We start from the raw sequence: 12,424 nt of genomic DNA on the forward strand, positions 1-12,424 counted from the left end.
TGAGATGGCCAGAAGTCATCGAGGTCATTAAGGCTCAGCAGGGTGAAATGGGGGACTTTTCAGAGCTGGATTGGAATTCCAAATGCGAAATTTTGCGTAGCAACCCCATCACAGTGATGCGTATGTTTGAGAAGAGAGTAGATGCTCTGATGACCAACCTCATCCTCTCACCAGCACAGCCCATTGGTGAAGTAGAGGATTATTTTTATCGTGTCGAGTTTCAAGCCAGAGGAAGCCCACACATTCACATGTTAATTTGGATTAAAGATGCCCCTAAATTTGAAGATGCTCTCGACAGCCAGGTCATCAAATTTATTGATAAATATATTACGTGCAAGATGCCTGATCCCAAAATAGACCCAGAGCTCCACAAAATTGTTTCAGAGGTTCAGGTGCACAGCAGGAAACATTCAAAGTCATGCAAAAAAGGTAACGTTTCCTGCAGATTTGGCTTTCCTAAATTGCCCATGAATGGAACAATGATCACCAGGCCCCCCATTGTTCAAACAGAAAAAAAATCAGATGATAAACTAGATCCAGCTGTGGAGTTAAAGCAGCAGAAGCAGGCACGTTTAAGGATCCAGAGGGAAGCCAAGGAAAAACTGAAACCAGTTAGGGAAGCTCTCATGGATCCAGGTGCCACGTTCAGCAGCTTGTCAGACCTGCTCTGCCAGTGCAGTTTGACGGAGGAAAATTACCTGCACTACGTTGAGGGTCTGTCAAGCAGCCACGTAGTGATGCTGAAGCGGGATCCAAATGACTGTTGGGTCAACGGCTACAATCCGGACCTAATTCGAGCCTGGAATGCCAACATGGACATCCAGTACGTTGTGGACGACTACACCTGCATAATGTACATGATGTCCTATGTATCCAAACCAGAGCACGAGATGACTGAATACCTCAACAAGGTCATCAAAGATGTGAAGAAATCTAATGTGAATGAGCGCGATGAAATGAAGCAAATCATGCAGGCCTACACGAAAAACCGAGAGGTCAGCGCTCAAGAAGCTGTGGCTCGTACCTGCAGCTTACGATTGAAGAAGTGCTCTCGTTCGGTGGTGTTCCTCCAGACCGATGAGGACGGTCTGAAAATGAGTCATCCCATCAGCAGACTACAGAAAATGGCACCAGAGTCAGAGGAGGTGTGGATGTCAGGACTCCCCGATAAATATTTAAACAGACCTCTGGGACGAGAATTTGAGGGAATGTGTCTGGCTGAGTTTGCGTCAGAGTACAGAGTACTGTATGGCCAGCAAATAGAAAGCAAAAGTGCCATTCCCCTCAGAAATGACGCAGGATTCATCCAGAAGAGAACTGCTGGCAAGTCAGCCATCATCAGATTTGCTCGCTTCTCAGAGAAGAAAACACCAGAAAAGTTTTACAGGAGACTGCTGAAACTTTATCTACCGCACAGATCTGATGATGACCTGACAGATGAAAAGTACCCCACTTATGAGCGGTTTTACAGGTGTGGCGAGAGGTGGGATACAACTGTCCAACGTATTGTAGATACCAACAAAAAATGATACGAAGGACGAGGCAAAAAGATCGATGCGGCGTTCGAACAGTATCAGAGGATCGGTCCACTTGTTAACGCTTGGAACACTTTTGCGCCCGAGGTGGAAGTGGACCGGTTGGAGTGTCTGGCCGAGCGTGCACCCATACACACGGAGCATGAAGACGTCGATGACATCCCCGACTACCAAGTCCAGAAAGACGGGAGGGGCTTCATGCCGAGGATAGATGCACCACAGTTGAGTCCAGACTTTGTGCGGAAAATGTATCAAAGTCTGAGACGCAAGCTTCCATCTTCTACAATGTGCGTCAGTGGTGCTTTAAACGTGTCTGGGGCATCAATCCGGAGCCTTTTTATTACTTTCTGTCAGGAGGAGCTGGCTGTGGCAAGTCTCACGTCATCAAGTGCATTTATCAGGAGGCAACGAGGATTCTGCGTGAGCTCCCCAGATTCCGCGACCAGGCCGACATGTCCCAGCCTGCTGTGCTGCTGACGGCGTTCACCGGCACAGCAGCCTTCAACATCTCAGGCGGCACGTTGCACTCCATCCTCAAGCTCCCAAGGCCCTTGAAGCCACCATATCACGGTCTTGGAAATGCACTTGACGAAGTCAGAGCGGCACTGTCCAACGCTGAGATTCTCATCATCGACGAGATATCCATGGTTTCCAAAGAGCTGTTTGCCTACGTCCACTGGCAATTTCAGCAGATAAAAGGAAACCGGAGGCCATTTGGAGGGATGTCTGTCCTTGCTGTGGGTGACTTTTACCAACTGCCACCCCTCGGAAGAGCCAAGCCACTGTGCGTGTATGAGGAGAAGGAGTTTGATCTCTGGAAGGATGACTTCAAACTGGTCAACTTGACAGAGATCATGCGACAGAAAGACGATCGAGCTTTTGCTGAGCTCTTGAACCGCCTCAGAGTGAAGCAAAAGGAAGAACGTCTGAGTGAGGAAGACAGAGCGTTGCTCATACAGACAGTGGCTAACATCCAGGATTGTCCAGCAGACAGGCTACACATCTTTGCTACAAACAAAGAAGTCGACTGTCACAATGCATATACTGTTGCCGCTCGGCACAAGGACGCCATTAACATTGCAGCTGAGGACTACAGGAAAGACCCCACAACTGGCTGTATGATGATCCTGAATGTCAACATCAAAGGCCACAAAAGAGACTTGCCTGACAACGTAATGGCAGCTCAGGGAGTACGCATTATGGTGATCAGGAATCTGGACGTGGAGGATGGGATTGTTAATGGTACGTTTGGAACGATTACAAACATTGTGATGACCGAATGTGTGGCAAAAACTGTGAAGCTGATTGGACTACAGCTCAACAATCCTACGGCAGGACAGAAATTCCGCAAAAAGATCCTGGGTCCCTCAGATAACTCAGTCTACATCGAGAGATCTGAGGTGAACGTGACCAGCAAGAAAGGAGTTGTTCGACGTCAGTTTCCTATCAAGTTGGCCTTTGCATGTACAGCCCACAAAGTGCAAGGCATGACCATGACGTCGGCGGTTGTGTGCCTCAAACGTGTGTTCGAACCAGGAATGGCGTATGTTGCTCTCAGCCGCACAACTTCGCTTCAGGGTCTCACCATCACAGACTTTGATGAGAAAAAGATTTATGCTGACCCCGCAATCAAGACAGCTCTGGATAATATGAATCCGGCATCTTTCCAGAGTGCCAGGCCACTGTTGACTTTTTTTAAATCTATGGACCAAACTCCAAAGGCTTTGACAATCATCCACCACAACACACAAGGACTTCCATCGCACATTGTGGACCTGAAAGCACATCATGAACTCCAACTGGCAGATGTGTTGTGCCTCACAGAGACACACCTTCCAGGGTCCTCTGTGTCCCCAATTTTCCACCTGGAGGGATACAACATGTTCACACGCAGTCGACAAACATCTTACAACAGCTGTGTGGACATGGCAAGAAAAGATGGAGGTGGAGTTGCAGTGTACTGTAGATGCAATGTTCAGGCAGAGCCTCGCAGGTACATGCAAGACGTCACAGATTTGGAGTTTGTTGTTGTTAAAATTGAGGCTTCAGTCAAAGTGCTATTAGCGACTGTTTACAAACCCCCACATTTCCGATTAGAAGCATTTTTACAAAACATGAAAAACCTCTTGGACTCATTGGACCTATTAGATCACCATCCCATTGTTGTTTGTGGGGACTTCAATGAGGATCTCCTGTCTTCAGGAAAGAAAAGTATAAAAGATTTGTTTCAGTCCAGAGGTTACACTCAGCTAATTACGGACTCCACAACTGAAAAGAACACACTGATTGATCACATTTATATTTCACATCCTGATAAATGTCTACAATCAGGTGTTCTCCAAACGTATTACAGTTACCACAGTCCAGTGTATTGTACTTTGACTGACTAATAGCCTTTTCAGCCACCACATCCTGCTGACAATTGGCTCATTTTGTCTAATCACGTGCATCAGACTATGTCTGAGTGCTTTTTGTCTCTTAGCTTTCAGTATAATTGTTTGTATGTTGTGTATGTATATGTATTTCTATGTATATTTATGTTGTTTGTATCTCTCTTCCTTACAATTGTTTCTTTTCTACACACTAATCATGATGTTACAGTGGCATGTGTGGGCTGGAAATGTTATATTTGTGTTCTGTTTAATAGTTCTTTTTATGTATTTATTATTTATTTATTCATGGGGTCAGCAATATCTCAGACATGATGAGTTGATGACAAGGACAGTGCCAATTTATTAAAATGTAAAACAGGGAGCTGAAGACAAGATGTAGGTAGGGACAGCAGTGTCAGTGAAGAAGCAGAAGATCCAGGAAGGAGATCCAGGTAAATGCAAATCCTAGGTTAAGTTCAAGTTTGAAATACTCTCAATTTCTGTTCTTTTTCTGATATCATGTTAAATCTGAATTTTATTTTAACTTGTAGTCAAAAACAAGAAGAGGAGGAGATGAAAACAGGTCCAGGAAGAAGACCCCAGGAAGAGGACCTCCAGAGGACTGCAGCAGATCTCTCTCCACGACGGCAACCCATCACAAAAAAAAGGGAAGACTTATTTCATTGAATTTTGTGATCAACTGCTTACAAGATGCTTTGAACCCTGTAACTTATTTATGTCTTTTAAATCCTGCAACAGTGCTTAAAGATTCAGGAAGAAGGCCCCCAGGAAGAAGACCCCAGGAATAAGACGCCAGAAAGAGGACCTCCAGAGGACTGCAGCAGATCTCTCTCCACGACAGCAACCCATCACAAAAAAAAGGGAAGACTTATTTCATTGAATTTTGTGATCAACTGTTTACAAGATGCTTTGAAACCTGTAACTTATTTGTGTCTTTTAAATCCTGCAACAATGCTTAGAGATCCAGGAAGAAGACCCCCAAGAAGAGGACCTCCAGAGGACTGCAGCAGATCTCTCTCCACAGACGACAGCAACCCATCACAAAAAAAGGGAAGGCTCATTTCATTGACTTTTGTGATCAACTGTTTACAAGATGCTTTGAAACCTGTAACTTATTTATGTCTTTTAAATCCTGCAACAGTGCTTAAAGATCCAGGAAGAAGACCCCCAGGAAGAAGACCCCAGGAAGAAGACGCCAGAAAGAGGACCTCCAGAGGACTGCAGCAGATCTCTCTCCACGACAGCAACCCATCACAAAAAAAAGGGAAGACTTATTTCATTGAATTTTGTGATCAACTGTTTACAAGATGCTTTGAGCCCTGTAACTTATTTATGTCTTTTAAATCCCGCAACAGTGCTTAAAGATTCAGGAAGAAGACCCCCAGGAAGAAGACCCCAGGAATAAGACGCCAGAAAGAGGACCTCCAGAGGACTGCAGCAGATCTCTCTCCACGACAGCAACCCATCACAAAAAAAAGGGAAGACTTATTTCATTGAATTTTGTGATCAGCTGTTTACAAGATGCTTTGAAACCTCTAACTTATTTGTGTCTTTTAAATCCTGCAACAGTGCTTAGAGATCCGGGAAGAAGACCCCCAGGAAGAGGACCTCCAGAGGACTGCAGCAGATCTCTCTCCACAGACGACAGCAACCCATCACAAAAAAAGGGAAGACTTATTTCATTGAATTTTGTGATCAACTGTTTACAAGATGCTTTGAAACCTCTAACTTATTTGTGTCTTTTAAATCCTGCAACAATGCTTAGAGATCCAGGAAGAGGACCTCCAGAGGACTGCAGCAGATCTCTCTCCACAGACGACAGCAACCCATCACAAAAAAAAAGGGAAGGCTTATTTCATTGACTTTTGTGATCAACTGTTTACAAGATGCTTTGAAACCTGTAACTTATTTATGTCTTTTAAATCCCGCAACAGTGCTTAAAGATCCAGGAAGAAGACCCCCAGGAAGAAGACCCCAGGAAGAAGACGCCAGAAAGAGGACCTCCAGAGGACTGCAGCAGATCTCTCTCCACAGACGACAGCAACCCATCACAAAAAAAGGGAAGACTTATTTCACTAAATTTTGTGATCAACTGTTGACAAGATGCTTTGAAACCTCTAACTTATTTGTGTCTTTTAAATCCTGCAACAATGCTTAGAGATCCAGGAAGAAGACCCCCAGGAAGAGGACCTCCAGAGGACTGCAGCAGATCTCTCTCCACAGAAGACAGCAACCCAGCAGAAGACAAGTAAGGGACATGCAGTATTGTTTCTTCATCGATTATACTCTTAATTTAGGTTTGTGTGCGTGTGAGAGAAGGAGAGAGAATAAATGCTAAAGCTAATGCTAAAAGTTCACCTGACTAAATGAATGTTTTGACTATTTTAGGAAACAAGACTCAGGAAGAAGACCTCCAGAGGACCACAAATGAAGACACTGCAAGCCAGCAGACAAGTAAGTAGTCTTTACCATTTTGATTCCCAACCACTGTAATAATCTCCAATGTAACAATGTCTCTGGTACTAATGTCTTTGTTTTTGTTAACACAAAGGTATTTATTGCCCTGAACTATTGCCACACCTTTCTCTGCCAGGTATGCCTGCCTGACTGAGGAAAAATCACATCAGTAACAATGTAACAGACTCAGGAAGAGGACCCACTGAAGACAGTTACCCAGCAGAACATATGTAAGGCACATTTCCCATTGTGTATTCAATGAGTTTACTGTATGTGAACGAGTTTAACTTCACTTAATTCATGCTGCTGTAATGCTGTCTGTCTTAGTGATTTCTGTTTTTGTGTTTGCAGACAACATGGAAGATCATCACTGCCAAACATCCCTCTGACACGAGCAGGCACACAACATGAAATGGCTTGTTGATTGTTATGTAAATAAACACGCAAAAAAGTAGTTTGTTTGAGGAGTGCTCTCTCTTTTAAATATTTGAAATGTTTGAAGAAAGTCATCATAACGTCATTAATCTGTGTTTACCAACAAACACTAACACACACAACTGAGATGTGTTTCTGCGTGTGTGTTTAATAGCACTGCAGTGCTATAGAGGTCAGTGTTCTGTCTTTAGTACTGGACATTGACCTCTATCGCACGAGCCACATGCCCCGGCGTTTGCGCACTGTATCACTCTCAAAATTTCCCGCCGGGGGGAAATTTTCTAGTTATTCTTCCTCTTCCGTGTCAAATTTCGGTCCGCTACTCCTCCTACAGTTTTGGGAGCACCCACGCAAATGTTATATCAAAACGTGCGTCTCGATCGGGATGGGCGTGCTATTATTTTTCTCTACAGAATACATAAGAAATGAATGGGAGGAGCTCAAAAACCGAAAAAAATTTTCCACTTTTTCTACTGGCTACTGCTCCGGCATACTTTCACCTAGAGACTTCATTTAAACTTTAAATTGTAGACACAAGTCTTGTCTATTGCTGTATTAAGCCACGTTTTGATAACTCATGTAGTTTTTGAATAATCCCTCATCAATGACCATGAGCGTTTTTGGAGAAATTCTCAGATTTCAATGGGTGTGTATTGCGTGGACTGTTGAGGCTAGAGTGGGTGACATCATAGCTAGAGTGGGAGAGAGCCGATTAAAAACGTCTAGGTTTTTGCTCTTTCCACGCTCCTCCCAGCCACAGTTTACACTCTACAGGCTTGATTTTTTCCGCAGTTGTAGACAAACTTGTCCTCTCTCTCACAATGTGCTGGAAAAATCTGTGAGACTGACAGAATTTGAATTAGCAGCCTCTAAGCGTGGCCATGTCTGTCTCTGCTCCCCATGCACTCCAACACAAAGATTTTCTGAGAGAAGCAGAAAGGATCCCCGTTTTCAACTCGCGACTGTGTCCACAATATTTGCTGTAGAAACACAAAATTACATCAAATCGTTCAGGAAGTCCTCAAGGCGCCCACTGTGTTTTTGTTTTTCTGATAGGAGCTACCGTTCTCTCAGGAGAAGCCCAAATGTGAGAGGAGTGCAGAGGCAGAAAATCGCTCGTTTTCTCCGCTTTTCTGTCTGCCCGTCTGTCTGCCCCTGTTGTCAACGGCAACCGGCTTAAGTTGCCGTGACAACCTCTGAGCCTAAGTACTCAGAGTGGCAGAGAGCCTTTTTTTAACTCCAGATTTTCTGTCTTTCCACGCTCCTCCCAGCCACAATTTACACTCTAGATGCATGATTTTTTCCACAGTTGTAGACAAACTTGTCCTCTCTCTCACAATGTGCTGGAAAAATGTGTGAGACTTACAGAATTCAAATTAGCAGCCGCTAAGCCTGGCCATGTCTGTCTCTGTCTCTTTTTCTCTCTCTGAGTGCATGTGTGCCTGAGTGCTTAGAGGGGGCGTGTGTCTGCGTGCGCAGCTGTGTCTCATAAAGCATGATTGGGAGGGCCTCTGAAGTTGCCGTGGCAACCTCTGAGGCTCAGTACCTCTGTGAGCACTCCTCTTTCACGTTCCCACATACACAAACAGACATATGGGCATATAATGTAATGTATATGTACACAGTCGGGCAGTAGACCCCGTGGCCCTTTCAAAATTTCCCGCAGGGAAATTGTCTAGTTTTTTTAATGTTCCCCTAACCTCGCAAAATATTTCCACAATTCAACTTTGTGATATCGTTTGTACTTTTTCAATAATTAATTTTTATCCACAATATTTTTTGAATGGTAGTCAATGAGAGATCCGTTGGGAAAGCTCAAACCCAGCCCTCTTTGAACTCTAACTACTGAGCTACAAATTTCATTCAACCTTTACATGGGTCACAATAAGTGCTATTTTAAATGTTGTAGACATCGTGTTTGTATTTGTCATAGTTTCTGAGATATCATTTTTTAAGTTTTATGCTGTTTTCCGACCTTCGAATTAGTGTGTATGGCTTGGAACGTTGGAGCTAGAGTGGGTGACGTCATCGGTTAGAGTGGGAGAGAGCCGAAAAACCTTCCAGATTTTTGCTCTTTCCACACTCCTCCCAGCCACAGTTTACACTCTACACGCATGATTTTTTCCACAGTTGTTGACACATGTGTTCTGTCTCTCCCAATGTGCTCCAAAAATCTGAGAGATTTACCAAAGTTGAATTAGCAGCCTCGAAGTGCGGCCACGTCTGTTGCGCTGAGAGCGTGCGCGCGTGCCTGTGCACCAGTTTCAGTGTGTGTGTGTGTGTGTGTGTGTGTGTGTGTGTGTGTGGTCGTTCATTGTGATTGATAGTTCATGAACTCGTTCATATTTTGGCCAAATGTGAACTTACCGTACTGGATTACTGCCTGATGACCGTTCCTATGAACTCGTTCATTCTGGTGTCTGTGAACGGCGCGCTCTCTCAGTTTAATTTCGTTCAATTGGGTGCCAGATTTCTATTGCGCCTTCCAGGTGAAAAAAGCCGGCAAAAACACACCGTAAACAGGCCTTAATATGTAGCAAAAAAAACACTGCCGTGTGCGTCACATGGGGTGACAACTGCAGCTGTTACTAGTTACTGATAGTGATTTGGCAAAGTACATCCCTAAATATGGAGATAGATTAGCCACTGTGGCCTTCTGCCAACAGACTATACTCAGAAGGTTGCGACATAGATTGGTGTCTAGTGAGGTGATAGTACCTGCCAATAAAAGCAATGGGTCGGAAATACAAGTGCAAAAAAAAAAAAAAAAAACAAGAGATGGATTGAGCCTGGCTAGATGGACTGTTGAAAAAGAAAAACGTTACAAACAAGTGATGGAGGAACGAGACACCTGACCATTGACAGGGACAAAACGGTACTGGAAATCAATGAAATGGCTGAAATGTGTTCTTCCCAAATGGTTTTTCTACAATTAAAAAAAAAAATCTCAGATTATTCAATAGAAATTGAATCTTCTCTGATAAAGGTCTACCGTTCTAGCACTGTGGAAGAGTTGTATGAAGAAAGCAAGTTAGAATCCTCAGACTGTATCTTCATACTAAAATGAAGCAACTTGTTCCTTGGAATGACCAGCCACCAGAGCGAGCCACAACCTCCTCCTGTTTCAGAGCCATGGAATGACCATACACTGGGTTATCCTGAACCTGCTCCTGTTACACTGATTATTAGGAGGGGGCATTGTCTCACTGACCTAATCCAAGCCTTCAAAGACCCAGACATTTTAAGTACTGAGGTTTTTATTAAGATGTGTCTCTCAATAGAAACGGTGAACGAGGGGAGGTAAGTGGTGTGACTCGGGACTGCTTAACAGAGTTTTGGACAGACTTTTATGAAAGGTGCAGTTTGGGAGGGGATGTGAAAGTTCCCTTTATTAGGCATGATTTTCTGAAGAGTGACAGGCAGTTGGCAGAATCTTAGTACAGGGGTGGCGAATTGCCCACTATTTCCCAGTGAAACTGGCAGCACCATTCCTCGAGGAGGCACTGTACGGCAAAACCACCAGCAGCTTAAAAGACACCTTCATCCAGTATGTGTCTGATCAGGAGAGAGAAGTACTTCTGAAGGCTTTGGAGGACTTTGATTCTGTCAACAGCAATGCACTGTTTGATGCCCTTGAGGCACATGAGTGCCAGCAAATCCCTACTAAGGACAATTTATTCCCACTGCTGTCACAGATTGGACACAAGGCTCTATTATAGGCACCAATGTATGTAATGGAGTGATGGCGTCCCATTGTGTTGCAGCTAGCAAGTGTGTGGCCACCTGATGCTCTACGTCATATCATTCAGCAGAAAAAAACAACTGGAAAAGCAGTGAAGGAGCTCCTGCAGTTCCCAGACAACCCCTGCCCAGACAGCAGTTGTCCGCTACCTGAGGAGATATGTGGGTGAAGTTGATTCCAGCACCCTTCAGCTTTTTCTCCGCTTTTACACTGGTTCCAATTTAATGTAACAACCAATAAAGGTAGAGTTCATCGAAACGTCCGATTTTGAGCGAAGACCACAATCACACACGTGGTTTTCTTTTAAAGCTGCCTGTAGACTACCATAATTATCCTGATCTCCGCAGTGACTTCAGTAGCATACTCACAAGCTCTGTATGGGTCATGGATATAATCTAGGCCAGTAGGATGAGAGTGCCAATAAGTACCATTGGACAATTTCTGCTGTTCTGGTTCTGAAAATCCTGAGTGGAAATTCCTGGGATGATCATTTAAAGACAGAATCTAAAACAAAATATACATGGAGTAGTCACAACATTTAAATCAGCTGCCTATTTGGTGGTTTTCATGTTTTAATATCGTTGTTTAATGTTGTTGCAGCAGGCTGTGATGTACTGTGTGTTCTGATAGCTTTCTATCATAACCAACATTCCCCTTTTCAGCAATTTATGCTACAGTAGCTCTTCTGTGGAATCAGACTGGCCTTTGCCCCCCTCATTTATCAATGAGCCCTGGGTGTCCATGACCCTGTCGCCTGTTCACTGGTTGCCTCTGTAGGGGAATCAGTTTATTAAGCCTCTAAGTTAATGTTGCATGCATTAATAAAATACAGGGCACCAACCTTCCTCAACTCACAAGGATTTTATTTATTATTTCTTGTAATGCTGATGTAATGATACGAATGAACCAACAGTAGACCTGTTAATCTGAAGCGTTAACTCTTGATACAGGGATTGTTTATATCCAGCTCAAAAGAACACTATCTGACCACGACTTGAATGAAAAGTCTTATTTATTAAACACAATAATAAATATTAACTAGACAATTTCCCCTCAGACGTGGAGAAATTTTGAAAGGGCCACGGGGTCTACTGCCCGACTGTGTACATACACATCGCATTATATGCCCATATGTCCGTTTGTTTGTGTGTGGGAGCATGAGAGAGAAGTGCTCACAGAGGTACTGAGCCTCAGAGGTTGCCACGGCAACTTCAGAGGCCCTCCCAATCATGCTCTATGAGACACAGCTGCGCACGTACACACACGCCCACTCTCAGCACTCAGGCACACATGCACTCAGAGAGAGAAAAAGAGACAGAGACAGACGTGGCCGGGCTTAGGGGCTGCGAATTCAAATTCTGTAAATCTCACACATTTTTCCAGCACATTGTGAGAGAGAGGACAAGTTTGTCTACAACTGTGTACTGAGGCTCAGAGGTCGTCACGGCAACTTGAGCTGGTTGCCATTGACGATAGGGGCAGACAGACAGGGGCAGACAGAAAAGCGGAGAAAACGAGCGATTTTCTGCCTCTGCACTGCTCTCACATTTGGGCTTATCCTGAGAGAACGGTAGCTCCTATCAGAAAAACACACACACCGTGAGCGCCTTGAGGACTTCCTGAACGCTTCGGTGTAATTTTTGTGTTTCTACAGCAAATACTGTGGACACAGTCGCGAGTTGAAAACAGGGCTCCTTTCTGCTTCTCTCAGAAAATCTTTGTATTGGAGTGAATGGGGAGCAGAGTCAGACGTGGCCACGCTTAGAGGCTGCTAATTCAAATTCTGTAAGTCTCACAGATTTTTTGAGCACATTGTGAGAGAGAGGACAAGTTTGTCTACAACTGTGGAAAAAAATCATGCC

General features: G+C 44.2%; 1 long non-coding RNA gene across 1 annotated transcript; it reads left to right on the forward strand.

Moving 5' to 3' along the window:
* The first annotated feature begins 5,915 nt into the window (after positions 1 to 5,915).
* LOC143332388 (uncharacterized) lies at positions 5,916 to 6,900 on the forward strand. The gene is made up of 4 exons (XR_013078213.1): positions 5,916 to 6,176; positions 6,317 to 6,382; positions 6,522 to 6,615; positions 6,737 to 6,900. It is a non-coding gene; the product is annotated as an uncharacterized LOC143332388 (long non-coding RNA).
* The last annotated feature ends 5,524 nt before the right edge of the window (positions 6,901 to 12,424 follow it).

This window comes from Chaetodon auriga, chromosome 15 (genome assembly GCF_051107435.1).
Source record: "Chaetodon auriga isolate fChaAug3 chromosome 15, fChaAug3.hap1, whole genome shotgun sequence".
NCBI lineage: Eukaryota > Metazoa > Chordata > Actinopteri > Chaetodontiformes > Chaetodontidae > Chaetodon > Chaetodon auriga.